We start from the raw sequence: 23,494 nt of genomic DNA, 5'->3' as shown, positions 1-23,494 counted from the left end.
ATGTATAAGAAGCTGAGAACAGAGGACCAAGGGAGCAAGCCAGTAGGCAATGTTCCTCCCAGGTCTCTGCTTCAGTTCCTGCCTCTAGATTCCTGCCACGAGTTCCTGTCCTGACTTCCCTCAATGGTTGATTGTTATCCTGAAGTGTAATATGAAACAAACCTCTTCCCCTCAAGTTACTTTTGGTCATGACATTTATCACAGCAAAGCAAATGTGGACCCCTTTCTTGCAGCTGAAGTTAGACTTCAAGAATGAATTTGGCTCAGAGCATTTAAAAATTAATCCAAGCCAGGCAATGGTGGCGCACACCTTTAATCCCAGCAATCAAGAGGCAGATGAAGTCGATCTTTGTTAGTTCGAAAACTGGTCTGGTCTACAGAATGAGTTTCAGGACAGCCAGGGCTAACAGAGAAACCCTGTCTCAAAAAACAAAACAAAAGTTAATTAATTAATTAAAAGGTTAATTAAAAAACTACTGTCCTGGGGCTGGAGAGATGGCTCGGTGGTTAAGAGCACTGACTGCTCTTCCAGAGGACCGGGGTTCAATTCCCAGCACCCACATGTCAGCTCACAACTGTCTGAAGATCCAGTTGCAGGGGATCTGACACTTTCACACCAATGCAAATAAAATAAAGTAAAATAAACCATAAAAATATTTAAAAAAAAAAAAAAACAAACAAAACTACTGTCCTGGTGGTACACACCCGTAACCCCAATATTCAGGAAGGCTGAGGCAGTAAGATCACAGTGTCACAGTCAGCCTGAGCTACATAGAGAGTTCTAGGCCAATCTGGGATAGAGCAAGATCCTAAATCAGCTGAGTCTGATCTCCAAAGAGAGAGTTGGGACTCCCACTTAAACTCAGAGCTTGCTAAGTCTGCCTAGCCCGCTTGCTCTGAGGATCCCATGTCTCCACATGTAACTATGGAAAACAAACTACATCACCTCTGGCCTCCATAGTGTGCACACACTCCGTCACCCACATGCACGCACGTGCACACACACCACACACACACACACACACACACGCACGCACTCACATATGTACTCCCCCTAGTAAGACGTTTTAAAGGTAGCTCTCTTCTGTTCCTCCTTTTCGTTTACTTTTTCCTGATTATGATCCCCAGGCAAGAAAACACCGTTTCCTCCTTCCTCCTCCCCTTTATGCTCTTTCAGTAGTAGGCAGTGGATTTTATGGCCTGGCAAACATTCAAAGAATCCCTAACTTCTCCACTCTGCAGGACAATTCTCTGAGTTAAGTCCTCAGAGTTTAAAGTCCCCACAACTGGAGAGAGGTTTTACTTTAAAACTAAAAAAGAAAAAGAAAAAAATGTGGGCAGTCTTTCAAGCAACTAAGCTCACTAACCAAGGTCTTGCCTTGCTCTGCACCCTTACTCTGAGCGCCACAAACATCGTTACCATAGTTACACATTGTCATGTCCCCAGGCAGATGGAAGCCATGAGCCAACTAAGGTGAGAGTCATTCGTTCAGAAGGAAACGGTGAAGCTGAAGTTTTTAAATTACATTTCTAATTGTTCTCGAATTCTCCTCCTCCCGTTTTCTCCTTTATACACCAGTCACTGTCCCGTGACCCCCATATTTCAACTCCAAGATCTACTGTTCAGGTCGATTCCCAGGTAACTTAATAGCAGCCTTGGCCTATGGCAAAGCAGAATGGTAGCCAAGTGGAAGACATCAGTTACATCAGGTCACCAGTTTGCTTTCTCTCTCTCCCAAGGCACTTTTTTATTTTTTATTCATTTATTTATCTATTTATTTATTTTTGAGATAGGATCTTGCTATACAACAGAGACTGACATTGAACTTGGGACCCTCCAGTTTGGGCCTCCTAACGTGTTGGCACCGCCGGTGAGTACCCCTACACCTGGCTAAGGCACCTATCTGCACAGCACTCTGAACCCTTCCCCACAGTATTCTGAGAGCACTTTCCCTCCCTGTCTAGGTCTGCATGCAATTATCCCCTTCCACCTGGTGGGCAAGGAGCTCTGGGAGGTCCGCTTGGTAGACATCAAATGCCAGTTAACAAGGTAAGACTTTGAGGTCCCTGAATGCTCTCACAGATGCCAGACTGTATTTTAGGGAGGATATTTGGGTGCAGAACTCAGGCTTAATATTCAGTGAGTGAGTGAGAGGAAAGTGAACCGGGAACCAGGTATCTGATGGAAGGCTCCTCCCCTCATCTGTCTGTCTAACCCGAGGCAGGAAAGTCAGACTTCTGAAGTTGTACCCTACCTGAACTACTGTTTAACACTTCCACCTATCCAGGCCGATTTCCCCCGGAGACAGTTATTAGGCAAATCCGTCTACTTAAAGCATGTACAATCTGAGGATTAAGTATTGAGTAAATTTTAGCTTTCAAAATAACTAAGTTTTCTGTTACTGTCATTACCACTTAATATTATCAGCAGGTCACTGACCAACTATTGGCAACTGTGGTAGGTGACTGCCTACCAACCCACGTGTAAACACAGCCTTCTGAACCAAATGGCAAACTAGTGAGAGTGGCAGGAGCCAAGGGAGTGTGTCTAAGTGTGGGAGGGACGGTTGCAAAGAGAGAGTTCCATCCCAAACCACAGGCTGGCTCAGCACAACCCCAAGTCCCCTGGCTAATGGGGACAGAGTCAAGCACGGCAGACCTCCAAATTCCTCATTCAGGAGGAGGAAGCTCTAGAAGGTGCCAGCAACAGTGCAGTAAGAAGGAGAGGTGTATCTCCACAATACTTCCTGCAGAAAACTGAGAAGTTCGTTTCCAGGACCTCTCTACTCGGGTGAAGCCAGGACTACATGACAGAAAAGAACTTGACGGTAAGCCAGCACAAAACGAGTTTAAGAGGTTTACTTTTGTTTTTTTGAATTCTTATTCTGAGTGTGTGTGAACATGCCATTGTGCACACGTGGAGATCAGAGGACAACACCATGGAATGGGCTCCATGGATCCAATTCAGGTCACTGGGTCTGCATGGAGAGTACACTGGCCGCCACCTCAGAGATGGGATTTATTAAGAGATCTTATCAGAGATTTGAGTAGGGGGGCTAATAGATAGGAAGGTGTCAGAGAAAGGCTAATGCACACTCAGCCTTGGGGGACACTGGAAGGAATGATGTTTAGGGGTCTCAGCGAAGCCGTCCATACGATTCTGGTGGCTTCTCAACAGGTTGCTAAGAAACTTTTACTATTTATTATTTTTATAATGAGGTCTATAGTGTGGTCCTGAAGTGAGTTGCATAGGATTGCAGTCTGATAAGTTAAAACCATAGGTCATGGGCTGGAAAGACGGTTCAGCAGTTAAGAGCACATATTGCTCTTGCAGAAGGCCAGGGTTCAGTACCCAGAACCCATGTAGGGTACCTCACAACCACCTGTGACTCCAGTTCCAGGGGACCCAATGTTTCTGGCCTCTCAGGTCAAGGGTGCTCATGTACACACCCACCCACATATATATAGAGAGAGAGTTAAAAATAATTTTTAAACAAATCAGTTAAAAACTCTCAAAGGTCACAAAGACTGCACAAGGAGGTCAAGATTTTAATTTCACTGCACCTGGAGTTGCTCGTGAGCCTCCTAGAAAACCGCAGGTTTGCAGGCTGCAGCTGGGGGAGGAGAAAACCCACATTTGTTGCAGATGTTTGGCCATAGTTTGTTACTATTTAAACACTCCTTTTTAAGGTGTATTTTTATCTGGGTAGTGGTGGCGCATGCCTTTAATCCCAGCACTTGGGAGGTAGAGGCAGCTGTATCTCTGTGAGTTCGAGGCCAGCCTGGTCTACAGAGTGTGTTCCAGGACAGCCAGGACTGTTATATAGAGAAACCTTGTCTTGGCAAACAAACAAGATTTTGTTTTTATTATTTTTTACTTGTGTGTATCTGTTTGTGTGAGGCCCTGTGTGAGTGTGTGCCCCGCATGTGCCGATGTCTGCTGAGACCAGGAGACAACAGTTCCCTTGGAGCTAGACTTACAGGAGGCAGCGAACTGTCTGATATGGTGCTGGGAACTGAACTCAGGTCCTCTGGAAAAGCGTAAGTGCTCTTAATGATTGAGCCATCTCTCCAATCCCTATTTTATTTAAGCTTATTTGAAATATCTCCCCATAAAAGGAGAATCATCTCTATGTAGGTCACTCTCATAGTAAATAGTGTTCATTGTGCTGGGGTTCTTGATTCTCAGTTGGCCAGAGACTTCAACTAGGCCCAGGGTGAGGGGCTCTTTTCCCTTTCATCCTCTTCTCCTTTCTATCCTGCCTCAAAGGGGGACTGATATGCAGCAATGTCAACATGGAAAATAGGAGTAGGTGTTGGAGGGATGGCTTAGTGGTTAAAAGCACTGATTGTTCTTCCAGAGGACTGAGGGTCAGTTCCACATGATAGCTAACAACTGTCTGTAACCTGAGTTCCAGTAGATTCAATCCCTTCTTCTGACCTTCCTGGGCAGCAGGGGTGCGTGTGTGTGTGTGTGTGTGTGTGCATGTGTGTGTGTGCATGCATGTGTGCGTGTGTGTATGCATGCAGGCAAAAGATATGTATAAAAATACATCTAAAAAAGGGATAGAGTAATAGCTTAGTTAATAGAGTACTTACTTAGTGTACAGAAAACTCTGGATTCAATTCCCAGCATCCCTAAACAAAGCATATTGGTGCCCATCTATAGTCCCAGTACTCAGGAGGAAGAAGCACAAGACTCAGGAGTTCAAGGGCATCCTTGGTTACATAGCAAGTCTGAGACTAACCTGAGCTACTTGAGACCTTATCTCAAAAAAAAAAAAAAAAGAAAGAAATTAAATATGATGATGATAGATTCACAGGATATTTGGTCCCATGGTAGCACAGCAGCCAGACTTCTCTGGGACTACTTGAGTGGAGGCACATGATTTGGGATGTGTCCATTGTCCAACTGACAGAGAAGACCTATAGAAAAGTGAGGAGCGTGAAAGAAACGCCTTTCTATTTCAATTTATAACCTCCCTAACTGAAATAATAGCTTTAGAGAAGGAAATTATTCACAAAATAGAGCAAATGTTGAAATGGGAAGATAAGAAAGATAATTAAGTCTGTACTATTCTTAAAATGAAACACTGTCTAAGCAGAGAAATAAACTAGATGCCTTTTTAAACCTTTCATATCTAAGCGTCCAAAAATATTAAGTGCACTGTGTAGCATGGTGTTTTTCAGGCTTCTCCTCCGACACCCCCCCCCAAGCAATGCATTGTCAGACATACATCCTAGGGCTAGAGATAGAGTTCAGTCATGGGACACTTGCCTAGAACGTGCAAGGACCTTGGTTCAAGGTCAGCACTGCAAAGAAAATTATTATTGTTATTATTGTATTCTCCATCTTGATTCCAAACACACAGCACTCACTCCACAGTTTCATGATTTCGCAATTCAGGCTTCATGAAAAAGCAGTGATCTAAATATGTAATCTTTCTTTCCTCTCTCTCTTCCTAACACCCCTTAAATTGATCTTTCATCCATTTTGACTAACGCCAGTCCAATGGAGTTTCTTAATCATTAAATATTTCTGCAGGTGTACCCACCCACAATATGGAGACAATTTAGCAATGCCTGAAAGGGCAGCGTGCAGATATGACATTTGTCTTAACAATTCAAGAATCCATTCTTTGGAGACCTGGCTTACCCTATCGGTGAAAACTAAGGACTTGGAAGCAGGACTTGACAACCTAAGACCTGCAAGTCTGCAGACAACCATTTATCTAACGGAATCTACCCTCCTTTAACATATCTTAAGTATTCAGCATCAGCGTGAACATTTAACAATTAACACAATAATCATAACTGGCCCTTCGAGAGAGAGAGAGAGAGAGAGAGAGAGAGAGAGAGAGAGAGAGAGAGAGAGAGAGAGAGAGAGAGAGAGAGGTTTTTCAAACCCTGGTTCTCGCGGGTCCCCGTCCCCCTCAATCCCCCCGCCCCCCGGACCCCAGACCCGCTCCAGCCTCGGGTAACTTTTCCCTCCAGTTTGGTGGAAGGTTACATTGGAAGAAAATAGTCCCTACCGTCTAGAAAGTTTTCAGGGAAAAAGAGGGCGTCTGACGTGCCGGCGGTGCGGGGCGCTGCCCGAGGCGGGTGGTGCGGGGCGGTAACCTGGCGTCCGCCCAGCGCTGCTCCACGGCTCCAGCACCCGAGAGGCCCCCGCCCGGGGGCAGGGAGGGAGGCGGGCGGGAATCTCCACCAGCCTGGAGTCCTCTGGGCTTTGCCAGGACAATCTTTTTTACTGATTATTTCTACTTAATGCTCTCTAGGCCTTACTTAGACTATGTGGACGGAACCACCGTAAGTGCAGAAAATAAGGTGACTTGGAGAAAAACAGTATTTGGAATATAGATTTTCCTCTTTCTCGCTCAAACTAATTTGCATGCAAATTACGTCGTGATAGGCCCTCAGACCCAGCAAGCAGGCCCTGTGGTCTGCACGCCTCTGACACCAGAATAAGATTTGGGGTGGTGGTAATTTTCCCAAAAGGTGCCGCACTCCCTAAAACAACCTGGGAGGAGATTAGCATGGGCGATGGCTTCGGGATTTGCTTCGCTTCTTTCTAACACAGGCCGTTGTTTCGAGCTGTAGGATTCTATACCTAGCTCAGCCCAGTGTAGCACAGATCAGTTTTTAAAATTTTACTCATAAATAATTTACATACTTCCTATTCAGACTTAGGATCGTTTGCTTTCTTGCAAGAAAAACCAAATAGTGTGGTTCTTGCTGTCTTAGTGGGGCACACAACAGCCTCGTTCTGCTGGTTGACATGATTTGTGTGCTTAGTTCAGGATGCTGTTGGGTACTCTGGATTAAACAATCTGACATACTTGTTCACTGCATTAGAAACAGCGTTAAGATTTCATCTTCTTCTAGTCTGTGCCGTGCTATAGGCCGGACCTTTGAAAATTAGAAAGCTCTTCTTTTATTCTTTAGTGAAACGGAGATCATCTCGTCGCAACGCTATGCATTTTTTAAAAGCCTAGGGAACGGTACATATTAATTTAATGACAGCAGCTAGTATTATTTATGTTATGTCTTCCAGAATGCTTTTCGTATGTCAGATAATAAGCCCTGGTTTGGATGAGTGTTGCTGCCACACTGGGGACTCCACACATAGAGGAGCGTTAGGATGGGCAGAGGCTAGCACAGTACCCATTTCATTGACCACCGCCCTGCAGTCCTTTACCAAATGTGGGCCCTCTTGACCTGGGAATGTGACTTAAATGTCTTGTGGGGCGGAGAATGTGTTTAATCTGCCAGTGGGACCCCCTTCCTTCTTGTCAGTGAGCAACCTGAGAAGTTTGTCTAAATACAGAAAGGCTAAGCTCACTTGATGAAGATCAAGGGGAAAAGAATTTCTACAAGTTATTCAAGCTATTGATGTCAAAAGCGATTAGGGACTCAGCTTCCATTCCATCAAGTAATGGAAAGTATGTGCCAGGAGGCTTGCGGGTCATGTGATTTGCTGGAGGCTCTAAGTCTGGCTTTCCTTCTGTCTCTGCCATGAGTTGTATGGAGTTTCTAGGGTGTGCGGGAAAGACTGAAGCACTTCTTGGAGCTGTTTATTGTCTGCTGTCAACTAACGCGTGGATACCTGTTGAAGAGATTTACTGAGCTGTTTACTTAGATTAAGACTTTAGTGAATTAATTAAAAAAAGGTTCTGAGAGATAGAATATGCCAGACCCCTCCTGGCTCATAAAATTGTTATGTTCTTACTGATATGATGTGACAGCCAAGCTCAGCGCCTGTGAGCTGCAGGGGAGGGATTCAAGAGCAGTGCTGATGTGTTCAAAGACGTGCAGGTGTTCAGAATCAAACTGGTCCTGACAGCCAAGTCCAGGGGCACGGGACTCCTTTCCTCCTGCTCCAGTGCCCTGCACTCAGCAGGCGCTCAGACTGACCAGATCCTGCGCCATCTGCCAACAGTGAAATCACAACTTCCGAAGCGCTTCGGTGCCCTTTTTAATTGAGCGTGGAAAGGAGGGCCTTGGGTCTAGGAAGTGCTCTGTCATCCAGCTGTGTCCCTAATCCCTTGTTTTGTTTTTCTCAAGACAGGGTCTAGCTATGAAGCCCATGCTCTCCTTGAACTCCCAATTCTCCTGCCTCGGCCTCCTGAGTGCTAGGATTACAGATGTGTGCATAAGTGTATGTGTCTGTGTGTGGGTATGAGCACATGAAAACGGGTGGCCACAAAAGATGACGGAGCCCCTGGAGTTGGAGTTGCAGGTGGTTGTGAGCCATTGGTCATGAGTGCCGAGAAATGAAATCGCATCCTCTCAAAGAGAGTGAGGAGCTCTTAATCACCTAGTCATCTTGCCGGTCCAGTTTCGCAGACTTTGGTGTGTTCGCGCTAATGTGTCTAAATAGTTGGGTTTAGAATATACCTGAGACAATGCTCAGTTACCGAGCTGCTCAGTTTCCAGAGCAGCTAATTGAGCTGAAAGTAAACTAAACTCCTAGCCCAGTAACTCTAGAAAATAAGCAGAATTGGAGACGTGCTGTTAACCTTCTCATCAAATGACGGGCAGTGTGCAGGTCTGGCTAGTTTTGAAACCACATTCCTTTTCATGAAAACGCCCACCACTGAAACTGAAGGCTGCCATCACTGATAAATGTGTGGTTTGGTTTGGGTTTGAGACAGGGTCTCACTATATATCACATTGCCTGTCCTGGAGCTTGTTACGTAGACCAGGCTGGCCTTGAATACATAGAGATCCACTTGCCCCTGCCTCCCAAGTGCTGCACTGCCAAGCCCAGCCTATCACTGACCTACTGATCAGCGAGTATATGTTGATGTGTTGAATGCTGGCCCTTGGAGATGCTTCAAGATATGTCAGTTCTAACAAAAGCCTGGATCCAGAGTCTTGCACATGCTAGATAATATCCCTGAGTTATAGCCCTGTTTGTTTCGCATTTTATTTTTTGAAGGCTTATCTATTTTAATTTTATGTATATGGGTTGGTTTTTGTTTTGTTTGGAGGGGTTGTTGTTGTTTGCTTGTTTGTTTCAAGACAGGGTTTCTCTTTGTAACAGTCCTGACTGTCTTGGAACGAGCTCTGTAAACCAGGCTGGCCTCGAACTCACAAGTGCTGGGATTAAAGGCATGCACCACCACCACTGGCTCCATGGCAACTCTTACTAAAGAAAGCATATATTTGGGGCTTGGTCACAGGCTTGGAGGTTTGATCCAGTATCATCATGACAACAGGAAGCATGGTGGCACGCAGGCACACATGGTGCTGGAGAGATAGTCAGAGTGGGAGACACTGGGCTTGGTCCATGCCCAGTTGCTGTAGAATAATCCTGTACACTGTGTGAATATATGTCGCTGCGATTGGTTTAATAAAACAAGCTGTGTGGCCAATAGCTGAATGAAGTTAGGTGGGAAAGCCAAACTGGGAATGATGGGATGAAGAAGGGTGGAGTCAGGAGAGACACCGGTCAGCTGCTGAGGAAGTAGGATGTGCTGAAAATGAGGTCACAAGCCACGAGTCACATGGAAAAGCATAGGCAATTTAAATCTGAGTTAGGTAGGAGTAAGTTTGAGCTATCGGCCAAACATTTATAATTTATATTAAATCTCGAAGTCAGTTTTTTGGAAAGTAACTGCTGGTTATTTGAGAGCAAGTGGTTGGGACAAGGAAACTTCTGCCTATACCCAGTGACACATCATTTCCTCCAACAAGGCCACACTTATTTTTTTTTTTTAAAAAAATATGTATTTATTTATTTATTTATTTATTTATTTATTATGTATACAATATTCTGTGTGTCTGCCTGCAGGCCAGAAGAGGGCACCAGATCTCAGTTCAGATGGTTGTGAGCAACCATGTGGTTGCTGGGAATTGAATTCAGGACCTTTGGAAGAGCAGGCAATGCTCTTAACCACTGAGCCATCTCTCCAGCCCAAGGCCACACTTCTTATTCCTTTCATATAATGTCACTTCTTGGTGACTAAGCATTCATATTTGAACATATTTATGAGTCTAGAGGGGAGGGAGGACATTCTTATCCAAACCGCTACCAGTACCTAGCTCTTTGAGACAAGGTCTTTCACTGACCTGCATCTCATTGGTTAGCTAGTCTGGCTTGCCAAGAAAACCAGGGATCTACCTATCCCTGTGTCCTCAACCATGGGATTGCAATCATAACCTCCATGTCCAGCTTTTTTTTTTTTATTGTGGTTTGTGGTGGTTTGAATAAAAATGGCCCCTATAGGCAGGCTCATGGGAAATGCCACTATTGGGAGGAGCGGTCTTGTTGGAATGGGTATGAACTTGGAGGAAGTATGTCATTGTGGGGTAGGTTTTAAATTTCAGAAGCTCAAGCCAGGGCAGTGTCTCACTGTCTCTTCCTGCTGCCTGCAGATCTGGCTGTAGAACTGTCAGCTCTTTCTCCAGCACCACGTCTGCCTGCATGCTGCCCTGCTTCCCACCATGACAATAATGGGCTAAATCTCTGAACCTGTAAATCAGCCCCAATTAAATGTTTTCCTTTATAAGAGTTGCCATGGGGGCTGGAGAAATGGCTTAGCAGTTAAGAGCACTGGTTGCTCTTCCAGAGGACCCAGGTTCAATTCCCAAGAACCATATGGCAGCTCACAACTGTCTAATTCCAGTTCCAGAGGCTCTGACACTCTTACACAGACACACATGCAAGCAAAACATCAATAAAATAAATAATAATAATAATGAAAAAAACGCCTTAGTAATGGTGTCTCTTCACGGCAATAAAATCCCAAAGCATGGTTTAGGATTGAAACTCATCCTGTCTTCTACAGTAAACACCAATCAAGCTTCTCCTCAGCCCCTCCCCCAACTCTTCCCTCCTCTCCTCTCTGTTTCTCATGCTCTCTGTTTCTCTGTCTCTCTCTTTCTTTCAGCTGAGTCTCACAAGCTGGACTGGAACTTACTATGTGCCTACACTAACCCAGAGCTCATCTTCCTGTCTCCGCCTTCACGTGCTGGGATTATAGATACGAGCCACCACTCCTAGTTCTCAGCTGGATTGTCTAGGAGAATGAGTCTCTCTGGGAAGGCACATACAGTGTTCTTCTTCTGGGAGGAAAAGAGCTTTGTGGACTGTGGAGAGGAAATGGTGCGGTCACTTCCAGAGGATGGATTAGTGATGAAGTCCTTCAAAAGAACCAGGCTTGCCCACAGCTGGCCTCCCTCTCCTAGTTCCATCTGGGGGTATCGCTGCTGCTGCTGCTGCTGCTGCTGCTTGGCAGTACTACACATGATGGCAAGACATGGCAGAAGTATCCAGCGTCTGTGCAGGTCAGGAACAAAACACCCAATTAAATAAACGTTCCTGGTGCGGAGAGGAGAAGAGGCAGATTCCCCTTGGAGAATCAGTTCTCTTTGAAAGAGTGACCAAGCTAGGCGCATGGACTCTGATTCTGGGAAAGGAGACTTGTGGCCCCTGTATATTTATCATTCTGTGTGTGACTCTGACATAGGACAATACTGCCAGTGGTGTAAATGCTTTCTGCCTCCAACAAGGGTTAGAAGAGATCTTAAGACTACAGGAAGGGGCTGGAGACATGGCCCAGTGGTTAAGAGCATTGCCTGTTCTTCCAAAGGTCCTGAGTTCAATTCCCGGCACTCACATGGTGGCTCACAACCATCTGTAATAATAAATAAATATATTTAAAAAAAAAAAGACTACAGAAAGAAGAATGGAAGTTCTAACTAAGATGGACTTCCTGGCCTAGCATAGGAGTACACTTACCATCTTAGCACTTAGAAAATGGACACAGGGGGATCAGAATTTTTTTTAATTGTTTGTTTTATTTATTTATTCATTTATTTATTATGTATACAATATTCTTTCTGCGTGTATGCCTGAAGGACAGAAGAGGGCACCAGACCTCATTACAGATGGTTGTGAGCCACCATGTGGTTGCTGGGAATTGAACTCAGGACCTTTGGAAGAGCAGGCAATACTCTTAACCACTGAGCCATCTCTTCAGCCCGGGGGGATCAGAAATTTAAGGCCAGCCTCAGGTACATATCAAACTGGAGGCTTTTCTAAGTTCCATGAGATTTTGTCTCAAAAAAAAAAAAAAAAAGCTGGTTGGTGGGAGCACATGCCTTTAATCCCAGCACTTGGTAGGCAGAGGCAGGAGGATCTCTTTGAGTTCTAGGCCAGTCTGGTCTACAGAGCCAGTTCCAGGACAGGCACCAAAGCTACAGAAAAATTCTGTCTTGAATTTCAAACAAAAAAACCCAACAACAATAACAAAGAAAATAGCAAAGAAGGGACTTTTTTGTCAAGGCACAATTAACATTCAGTTTGTAGAACTTTGAAGCCATTTCTGACAACTCTGAGCCCTCTCGGCAGTAATGCTCCCCCACTCCCCTGGGAACCAAGGACCTAACAATTGCCCACACACATACTGAAATGTTGGGAACGTTCCATCATCTCCCCGAATCCTTGTGAATGTTCTCCAAATAGAACTCAGTTATTGAATAGAGGCAAGATAACCCTTAGGTATTGACTCAGTGACTGAGGTTTTGACTCAGTCCCTGGGAAAGGGGCAAAGTGACCCTCAGATGTTTTCCCTTACCTCATCTGATCTGGCAACCGCTCTCCAGCCAATTATTGGTAATAGCCCTTTGAATAAGCCAATCATAATAGTTAAAGAACAACTCCCAGACACCCCCCTTCCTTCTGTGGTTTTTTCCTTTAAAAATAGCCTGTACCAGCCATTCGGGGTCTTTCTGCCTTTTCAAATGTTGAAAGACCCTGTCATGACAGAATTAATAAAATGCTTATGCTTTTACATCAGCTGTGGTGTGAGAAATGGTCTCTTGGGGCAACTCCTCCTCAGTGATTGGACTTTAGGGTCTAACAAGTTAAAAGGGGAAGAAGGATCAGGCATGATGATGCATGCCTACAATCCTAGCACTCCAAAGAACTGAGGCTGAAGGACTGTCAGCCTTGGACTACTATGTGAGTTCCAGGCCAGTCTGAGCTACGGTGCAATGGTATGGGAGGTCCTTCTGTATATGGCCTATGATAGGGCAGTGTAGAGCTGGGTGGGGTCTAGGGGGGCATGACTAAACTGAATGCTGGAAGGAAGAAGGTGGCTACATCTAATCACCGTCTCCATGGCTCAAGGAAAGTCATGGAAGAGAGGGGCAGAAAGATCGTAAGATCCAGAACGCCAGGAAGTCCGCTGTGAAGCAGTCTCCTAGAGATGGCTGCATAAGCAAGGCTGGAATAGTGGCCACCCTTGGACATGTTAACATGGAAGGGGGACGTTTTCATGCTGTCCCTCCCCTAGACAAAGAACTACAGCCAGCTATGACTGCTGGGAGAATGAGAATTCGCCTCTCCCAGGGATGAGCCCCCTTATTGACTGTTCAATGCAGAGTGGTCAGCCTTGAAACTGTATACACGCCAAAAACAAAAATAGATTCAGCAGGTTGTAGCTATATATATTTGTGGACAAACAGACATATATGTGTATATGTGTGTGTGCGCATGTAATCATAAAAGAAAAAGAGGCTATCAACTTGAAAGTGATGGAGACATGGGAGGGGCTTAAGGGAGAGTAGCTTGGAGGTACTGGAGGGAGGAAAGGGAGGGAGAATGTTACATAATTCTGTTTCAATTAAGCACATACTCAAAAAATAGCAAAAAGCTGTAGCATACTTAAAAGTGGCATATATTGCTTCTAAAATAATATCTTGATATTTGAAATCTACTCTCCTATAGGGATTCTAGCAACTGATTATTTCGACTATTTAGAATAGATAATATATATATTTCAATAATATACATTATTATTAAACTGGTTATACCTTAACCGAAAGATTCCGTCTAGAATGAAAAATTTGTAGATGGCATTTTTATTTATTATTTTATTAATTTATTTATTTATTTATTTTTTGGTTTTTCAAGACAGGGTTTCTCTGTAGCTTTGGATCCTGTCCTGGAACTAGCTCTTGGAGACCAGACTGGTCTTGAACTCACAAAGATCCGCCTGCCTCTGCCTCCTGAGTGCTGGGATTAAAGGCGTGCGCCACCACCACCCAGTGTGTAGATGGCATTTATGATAAAAATTATTTTCAAAATAATTTGTTAGAGACAACTCATTCTTTATTTATCAAAATATATCAAAAATCATTAGTAAGTATATCTATCAAATATCATTACTTAGTGTATTTATCAAAAATCATTAGTAAAGGGCTGGTGAGATAGCTCAGAGGATAAGAGCACTGGTTGCTCTTCCAGAGGTCCTGAGTTCAATTCCCAGCAACCACATGGTGGCTCACAACCATCTGTAATGAGGTATGGTGCCCTCTTCTGGCCTGCAGGCATACACGCAGACAGAATATTGTATACATAATAAATAAATAAATATTTTTAAAAAATCATTAGTAAATATATCTCAAGTGGTATATTAAAGATCATCGTATTAGTTGTCAATTTGAGAGACTCTAGGATCACCTGGGAAAGAGACCTCTGGGCAAACCTGTGGGATTTTCTTGATTACCTTAACTTACATGGGAAGTCACATCGTAATGTGTGGGCCATGCCCTGGACGGCTCGTGGGCTGCATAGAATGGAGAAAGCGAGCTAAGCTTTGCATGTGCTCATGGTTGCTCCTGACGATGTGAGAGGTGGCGGCTCCCTCATGCTCTTGCCTCTGTGACTTCCTTGCTGTGACGGACTGTGACCTGGGACTGTGAGCCCAAATAAACCCTCTTCATCTGGGTGGTTTGTCTCAGCAGCAGGAAATGGAGCTGAGACAATCATCTAAACTAATATGATATTCCATAGAAAGAAGCTGATTCTTTTTTTTAAAATTAATTAATTAATTAATTAATTTTTTTTTTTGTTTTTTTTTGTTTTTGTTTTTCGAGACAGGGTTTCTCTGTGGCTTTGGAGCCTGTCCTGGAACTAGCTCTGTAGACCAGGCTGGTCTCGAACTCACAGAGATCCGCCTACCTCTGCCTCCCAAGTGCTGGGATTAAAGGCGTGCACCACCATCGCCCGGCTAATTAATTTATTTTTTTATTGAAAATTTCCACCTCCTTCCCTCCTCCCACTTCCCTCCACTCCCCTTACCCCTCCCTCTGCAATCCAAGGAGCAGTCAGGGTTCCCTACCTTATAGGAAGTCCAAGTTCCTTCCTGTTTCCCCCAGGTCTAGGAAGGTAAGCATCCAAACAGAGTAGGCTCCCACAAAGCCCGTCCATGCAGTAGAAACAAAACCCAGCGGCATTGTCCTTGGCTTCTCCATCAGCCTCCACCGTCAGCCACATTCAGAGAGTCCGGTTTGATCACGTGCTCCATCAGTTCCAGTCCAACTGGCCTTGGTGATCTCCCCTTAGATCAGCCCAACCGCCTCAGTGGATGGACGCCCCCCTCACGGTCCTGACTTCCTTGCTCATGTTCTCCCTCCTTCTGCTCTTCATATGGACCTTGGGAGCTCAGTCCAGTGCTCCAATGTGGGTCTCTGTCTCTATCTCCATCCATCGCCAGATGAAGGGTCTATGGTGATATTCAAGATATTCATCAGTGTGACTATAGGATAAGGCCAGTTCAGGCACCCTCTCCTCTGCTGCCCAAGGAACAAGCTGGGGACATCTCCTTGGACACCTGGGAACCCCTCTAGAGTCAAGTCTCTTGCCAATATTAAAATGACTCCCTTAATTAAGATATCTACTTCGCCGCTCCCTCATCCACCCCTCCTCCACCCCAACCATCCCGTTCCCTCAAGCTCTCCCCATCCTCCCCTTCTCCCTTCCCATCTCCCCTTATCCCCACCCCACCCCCACCCCTGTACTCCCAACCCCTGTCCGGCAATCTTGTCCAATTCCAGTATCCAGGAGGATAACTATATGTTATTCTTTGGGTTCACCTTCTTATTTAGCTTCTCTAGAATCACGAATTATAGGCTCAATGTCCTTTAATTATGACTAGAATCCACTTATGAGTAAGTACATACCATATTCATCTTTTTGGGTCTGGGTTACCTCACTCAGGATAGTGTTTTCTATTTCCATCCGTTTGCATGCAAAATTCAAGATGTCATTGTTTTTTACTGCTGAGTAGAACTCTAAAGTGTATATGTGCCACCCCTTCTTTATCCATTCTTCTATTGAGGGGCACCTAGGTTGTTTCCAGGCTCTGGCTATTACAAATAGTGCTGCCATGAACATAGTTGAACAAATAAGAAGCTGATTCTTTATATCACAAAATTGCATTTTAATTTTTTTAATGAAAGCAAACCCTATAAGTGCATATATGAAATATATTGAAATTTGTCTGAGAGAGAGGGTGGGGAAAAGTGAAGGAAATCAGAAGTCCCTTGACTCAAGGTTGACCTAGGGAAGTGTCGGCTCTAGTAAAGCTGGGGAGTTCAGTTTCAGAATCCACAAGCATGCTGGGAGTGGAGAGTGGCTACACATGGGCTTACGACCACAACCCTTAGGAGACAGAAGCAAGAAGATCTGGAGTTTAAGGCTACAAAGGAGACCCTGTCCTAAAAAACTAGCTAACGGGCCAACAAAAAAAATCAACTCTATTTGTTAGATACCCGCTACATACAAAGCAGCTCCTACACACCTACTATATTATTTTAATAACTTTGAAGCTAAGCCGGGTTTGATGGTGCACACCTTTGATCCCAGGAGGCAGATGCAGGTAGATCTCTGTGAGTTGAGTTTGAAGTCAGCCTGGTCTACAGAGTGAGTTCCAGGCTAGACAAGGCTACATAGTGAGACCCTGTCTCGAAAAAAATAAATTAAATTAAAAAGTCTCAGGGAACTCTGTGGAAGAGGACAGATCCCCAGAGTCATTGGGGATGGAAGATTTGTAATTTAAATAGCAGTGTGTGTGAGAGAGATGCCATAGGACAGAACTCACATGGAGGGGTTTTTATTAGGGGAAAGGAAATGTAAAAAAGGGGAAGGGGAGAGGGGAGACCAGCCTCTGGGGACAGGAGCAGCAGAAGAGAAGAGAGAGGCAGAGAGAGAGAGAAGAAGAGGAGGAGGAAGAGGAGGAGGAGGAAGAAAAGGAGGAGGATGAGGTGAGGTGAGGGAGGAAGAGAGAGAGAGATGGGATGTGGGCGGGGCCAACCATTTAAAAGGGAGCATAGTGAATGTGCACAGGAGGTGTTCTAAGTGACTGCAGCTGAGGATGTATTGATAAATACAAAGAAGCTGCTTTGGGCCTACTGCAGTGCAGAATATGGCAAGGCGGGAATTCCAGGCAGATAGAAGAGGAAAGAAAAGAAGGCAGAGTCAGAGAGACACCATGTAGCCACCAAAGGAGACAGAAACCTTACCAGTAAACCACGAACCGCGTGATAAAATATAAATAATAGGAATAAGTTATTTAAGATGTAAGAGTTAGTTAATAAGAAGCCTGAGCTAATAGGCCAAGCAGTGTTTTAATTAATATAGTTTCTATGTGATTATTTCCGGTCTGGGCAGCCGGGAAACAAACAAGCTCCGTCTACAGTGTATCCTGTCAGAACCCCAAGGGCAGGCCGGTACAGATGCCTGGACACTAACAGAGGACAAGGCTTTCTGACACAACAGCACCGACACCCGTGAACACAGACTGCGGCAGATGCCGGCAGACTGCACAGGTCTAAGCTAGATGGGGTCCTCATGCTGGGAGGAAGCATGGACACAAGCCCCCGTCCCTAACCCAGAAACCACTGCCAATTGATAACTGCTTGCAAAGAAAAAAGCTAGTTTTCTGCAGTGCACTCTCACTGGGTGCATAGAGGAAACTTAATGGCAGGTCCCACGCCTAGCAGCAGTTGGCCGACATAAAACGAACTCAATGGTATTTCTGGAGGAGTTTTTTTTGTTTTTTTGGTTTTTTTTTGGTTTTTCGAGACAGGGTTTCTCTGTGGTTTTGGAGCCTGTCCTGGGACTAGCTCTGTAGACCAGGCTGGTCTCGAACTCACAGAGATCCGCCTGCCACTGCCTCCCAAGTGCTGGGATTAAAGGCGTGTGCCACCACCGCCCGGCGCCTGAACAATTTTTTAAACAAAATCTTTTCCTTATACATTATTGTTTCTGATTTTATTTTTATAGGTTTCCTGTGTGTGCGAATATGCGTGTCTCAGTGTCTATATGTGTTTCTTATGGGTTTTTTTTCTTGGCACTTTCTTTTCTGTTGTTTGTTTTGCCCTATTCCGGATTGTTTGTTTTTATTTCCTATTATTATTATAGTTGGTTTTTGTTTTCTAATGAGAAATAGGGAGAAAGAAAGGGTGTAGATTTTCAGGGAGTGGGGAGGGATCTAAGAGGAGTTGGGGGAGGGGAAAAGGTAATCAGAATATATAACGTGAAAGAAAATCGATTTTCTTTTTGTTTTTGTTTTTCAAGATAGGGTTTGTCTGTGTAGGCCTGGCTGTCCTAGAACTCACTTTGTAGAGCAGGCTGACCTTGAACTCATAGAGATTGGCCTGCCTCTGCTTCCCCAGTGCTGCCTGGCCAGAAAAATCTGCTTTCAATAAATAAATAAATAGACAATAGAAGAGATTTTAACCTAACAAAGACCTTCCAACATTTTTCTGAATGAAATCTTATGGAGAAAAGAGACTCTGTAGAGTGCAGAGCCACTACAGGAATGTCTTCATGTTAAGGCACCAACACACACTGAAACATTCCCCTTCCTTTGACCCATAGACAGTGAACATCCTGTTTGCCACATACTATTCCAATATCTTGCTCTACCCTTAAGCTCGCCTCAAAGATTTGCTGAGAAATTTTTTTATTTTTTATTTTTTTTAAATATTTATTTATTATGTATACAATATTCTGTCTGTGTGTATGCCTGAAGGCCAGAAGAGGGCACCAGACCTCATTACAGATGGTAGTGAGCCACTATGTAGTTGCTGGGAATTGAACTCAGGACCTTTGGAAGAGCAGGCAATGCTCTTAACCTCTGAGCCATCTCTCCAGCGCCCGAGAAAAAATTTAAAGATGTGTTTATTTTCTGTGTATGAGTGTTTTGCCTGCATGCGTGCGGTACCTGTGAAGTCAGGAGAGGACATCATAGAAGTACAGTTCTCCAAGGTGTGAGTCACCATGTGGGTGCTGGGGATGGAATTCAGCTCCTCTGCGGGAGCCGCAGCTGCCCTAAATCTCCCACTGGGAAGTTTGTTTCTGAGCGGGTTTACTCCAGGTGGTAGAACAGCAGTGGTATGCTGTATGGGTTAGCGCAGATGAACTGTAACAAGCAGACCCGAATGAGAAAGGCTCAAATACAATAGGCTTTACTTTTGCTCCTCAGATGGTGAGAAAGCTCAGATTAATAAGGGCTGTAAGGCAAAAGGCAGGAAAGAGCACATGCTGGGGTCACAGGCCCGCAAGAAGTAAGCATAGCCCCAGAATGGGCTCTGCAAGCCAGTGCTAGTTTGTAGTTTGTTACTCATGATTGACAAGGCAAGAGCAGGGATGGAGGCAAGCCTTCGGGAAGCCGCATAGCACTCACCGGAGAGAGCTGGCCAAGATTAAGATCAACTGCTGTTCCTGCAGAGGACTGAACAGTTTCTAACACCCAGGTAGGGCAGCTCACAACCACTGTAATTCCAGCTCTGAGATGACCCAACACCATGGGCACCAGCATTTACATGCATGTGCGTGCGTGCGCATGCGGACACACACACACACATAAAAAAATAACATTTTTATAAAAATTAAAATTTGTAGGGGGCTGGAGAGATGGCTCAGTGGTTAAGAGCATTGCCTGCTCTTCCAAAGGTCCTGAGTTCAATTCCCGGCAACCACATGGTGGCTCACAACCATCTGGAATGAGGTCTGGTGCCCTCTTCTGGCTTGCAGACATACACACAGACAGAATATTGTATACATAATAAATAAATATTTAAAAAAAAAAAATTAAAATTTGTAGCAATGTTAGTAGAGTATCTCCTTAATGTCTAATGAATCCAAACTTTTAAATTTTAGCATTTTAGCCGGGCGTTGGTGGCGCACGCCTTTAATCCCAGCACTCGGGAGGCAGAGGCAGGCGAATCTCTGTGAGTTCAAGTCCAGCCTGGTCTACAAGAGCTAGTTCCAGGACAGGCTCCAAAACCACAGAGAAACCCTGTCTCGAAAAACCAAAAAAAAAAAAAAAAAAAAAAAAAAAAAAAAAAAATTAGCATTTTAAAACAATTAAACTAATTTGAAATTCTGAAATAATTAAGCTGAAATTTAAATTAATTTGAAAAATTAGGGCTGGAGAGATGGCTCAGTGGTTAAGAGCATTGCCTGCTCTCCCAAAGGTCCTGAGTTCAATTCCCGGGCAACCACATGGTGGCTCACAACCATCTAATGAGGTCTGGTGCCCTCTTCTGACCTGCAGGTATACACATAGACAGAATATTGCATACATAATAAATAAATAAATAAATAAATAAATATTAAAAAAAGAAAAATTAATTTGGTAAAGGGTCACCAAGTGTTTCAGGGATGGCCAAGAACTTTTGATTCCCTTGCCTCCACTGCCCAACTTTGAAGATTACAGGCCTCATACCTCCACATTCAGCTAAATGTTTCACTTGACCGTTTTCTGCAGGAGGCTATTAAGACAGAAGATGAGGGGGCTGGAGAGATGGCTCAGAGGTTAAGAGCACTGGCTGCTCTTCCAAAGGTCCTGAGTTCAATTCCCAGCAACCACATGGTGGCTCACAACCATCTGTACTGGGATCTGGAGCCCTCCTTTGGCGTGCAGACATACATCGAGGCAGAATGTTGTATACATAATAAATAAATAAATCTTAAAAAAAAAAAAAAAAAGACAGAAGATGAGAAATGAACCTAAGATACAAGCTGGTGAAGCTATCCTAATATCTAACAAAATCGACTTCAAACTAAAAGGAATCCAAGAGTCAAAGAAGGACATTTCATATTAGTCACAGGAATAATCCATCAATAGGAAATCTCAATCATCTATGCCCCAAATACAAGGTCACCCACATTTGTAAAAGAAACATTACTAAAGCTTAAATGACACATTAAACCCTCACACTAAGACTGGGAGACTGTAATACCCCACTCTCACCACCGAACTGGGCTGCCAGGACAGGACAGAAACTTGACAGAGAAATAAGGGAACAGATGTTATGACTCAAATGGACTTAAAAGACATCTGTAGAACATTCCACCCAAACACAAAAGAATATACCTTTTTCTCAGAACCTCATGGGGCCTTCTCAAAAATTGACCACATATTGGGTAAAAAAAGCAAACCTCAACAGACACAAAAAGCTGAAACAACCCATGCATCTTATTAGATCATCATGGCTTAAAGTTAGAATTCAGTAACAACATTAGTTTCAGAAATCCCACAAACACGTGGAAATTGAACAATACTCAACTGAATCACCACTGGGTCAAGGAAGAAATAAAGAAATTAAAGACTTCCTGAAATTCAATGAAAATGACCACACAACATACCCAAACTTATGGAACACGATGAAAGCAGTGTTAAGAGGAAAGTTCTTAGTACTAAATGCCTACATAAAGAGGAAAAATCCCACACTAGTGAATTAACAGAAAACCTGAAAACTCTAGAACAAAAAGAAGCAAACTCATCCAGAAGGAATAGACAGCAGGAAATCATCAAATTGAGGGCTAAAATCAATAAAAAAGAAACAAAGAAAATAATTCAAAGAATCAATGAGGCAAAGGGTTGGTTATTTGAGAAAATTAACAAAATAGACAAACCTTTATCCAAAGTAACCAAAAGGCAGAGAGAGAATATCCAAATTAACAAAAGCAGAAATGAAAAAGGGGACATAACCACAGACATGGAGGAAATCCAGAGAATTATCAGGTCATACTTCAAAAACTTGTACTCCACAAAATTGGAAATTTTAAAGGAAATAGACAATTTTCTGGGTAAGTACCACACACCAAAATTAAATCAAGGCCAGATAAACAAATTAAATAGACCTATAACTCATAAGGAAATAAAAACAGTCATCAAAAGCCTCCCAACCAAAAAAAAAGTTCAGGGCCAGATGGTTTCAGTGCAAAATTCTACCAGAATTTCAAAGAACTAAAACCAATACTCCTCAAATTGTTCCACACAATAGAAACAGAAGGAACATTGCCGAACTCTTTTTACGAGGCTACAATTATCCTGATACCCAAACCATATAAAGACACAACTAAGAAAGAGAATTACAGATCAATAATGCATCATGAAAACTGATGCAAAAATACTCAATTAAAAAATGGCAAACAGGGCTGGAGAGATGGCTCAGAGGTTAAGAGCACTGACTGCTCTTCCAGAGGTCCTGAGTTCAATTCCCAGCAACCACATGGTGGCTCACAACCATCTGTAATGAGATTTGGTGCCCTCTTCTGGCCTGCAGGCATACATGGAGGCTGAACACTGTGTACATAGTAAGTAAATAAGTCTTAAAAAAAAAAAATGGCAAACAGAATCCAAGAACACATCAGAAACATCATCTACCATGACCAAGTAGGCTTCATCCCAAAATGCAGGATGCTTCAACATATGAAAATTCATCAACATAATCCATCATATAAACAAACGGAAAGGAAAAAAACCACATAATCATCTCATTAGATGATGAAAAAGTCTTCGACAAAATCCAACACCCCTTCATGATAAAGATCTCAGAGATATTTAGGATTCAAGGAACATTCCTAAACATAATAAAGGCAATATGTAGCAAGCCAACAACCAATATCAAACTAAATAGAAACTCAAAGCAATTCCACTAAAACCAGGAACAAGACAAGGCTGTCCACTCTCTCCACATTTATTCAATATAGTGCTCAAAGTTCTAGCTAGAGCAATAAGACAACAAAAGGAGATCAAGGGGATACAAATTGGAAAGGAAGAAGTCAAACTTTTGCTATTTACTGATGATAGCATAGTATGCATAAGTCACCCCAAAAATTCTAACAGGGAACTCCTATAGCTGATAAACACCTTCAGTAATGTAGCAGGATACAAGATTAACTCAAAAGTCCGTAGCCCTCCTATAATCAGATGCTAAACGGAGTGAGAAAGAAATAAAAAGAAAAACAACAACAACAAAAACAACCCCACCTTTCACAATAGCAAACTCCACAGGAGCAGAACAAACCCAGGGAGCACCAAGCAACCTCCAGGAGTGAACAATGGCGTGATTGGCTCCGTGACCCTGACTGCACCACGAGGAGCAACCATCTGAGCCTTGGATCTACTGGCACCTGGAAGATTGACAACCAAAGTCACAGACAGCCCCAACTATACCGATCAGAGGAAAAGATGGGTAGACACGGTAAGAACACACGCAAAACCACAAAGCGTAACACGACACCAGTAAAAACTAGCGACCCTACAACAGCAAAACTTAAAAACCAAATACAGATGAAGCAGAAGAAAGTGACCTAAAATTAACTTTAGGAGAATGTTTGAAGCCTTTAAAGAGGAAATGAAATTTCCCTTAAAGAAATGGAGGGAAAGACAAACAAAAAATT

The 23,494-nt window shown here is 43.6% G+C and overlaps 1 protein-coding gene across 1 annotated transcript in view; it reads right to left on the bottom strand.

The window, feature by feature from the left end:
- Positions 1 to 6,103, bottom strand: part of Pogz (pogo transposable element derived with ZNF domain) — a 56,938-nt gene extending 50,835 nt beyond the window's left edge. The window contains exon 1 of the mRNA XM_057793252.1: positions 6,033 to 6,103. The gene's annotated coding sequence lies outside the window, so the exon portion shown is untranslated. The remainder of the gene's footprint in view (positions 1 to 6,032) is intronic.
- Between the last annotated feature and the right edge of the window lie 17,391 nt (positions 6,104 to 23,494).

Source organism: Chionomys nivalis, chromosome 18, assembly GCF_950005125.1.
Source record: "Chionomys nivalis chromosome 18, mChiNiv1.1, whole genome shotgun sequence".
Taxonomy (NCBI): Eukaryota; Metazoa; Chordata; class Mammalia; order Rodentia; family Cricetidae; genus Chionomys; species Chionomys nivalis.
Note: the sequence above shows the minus strand (reverse complement) of the source record. Positions and strands in the feature narration are given on the sequence as shown.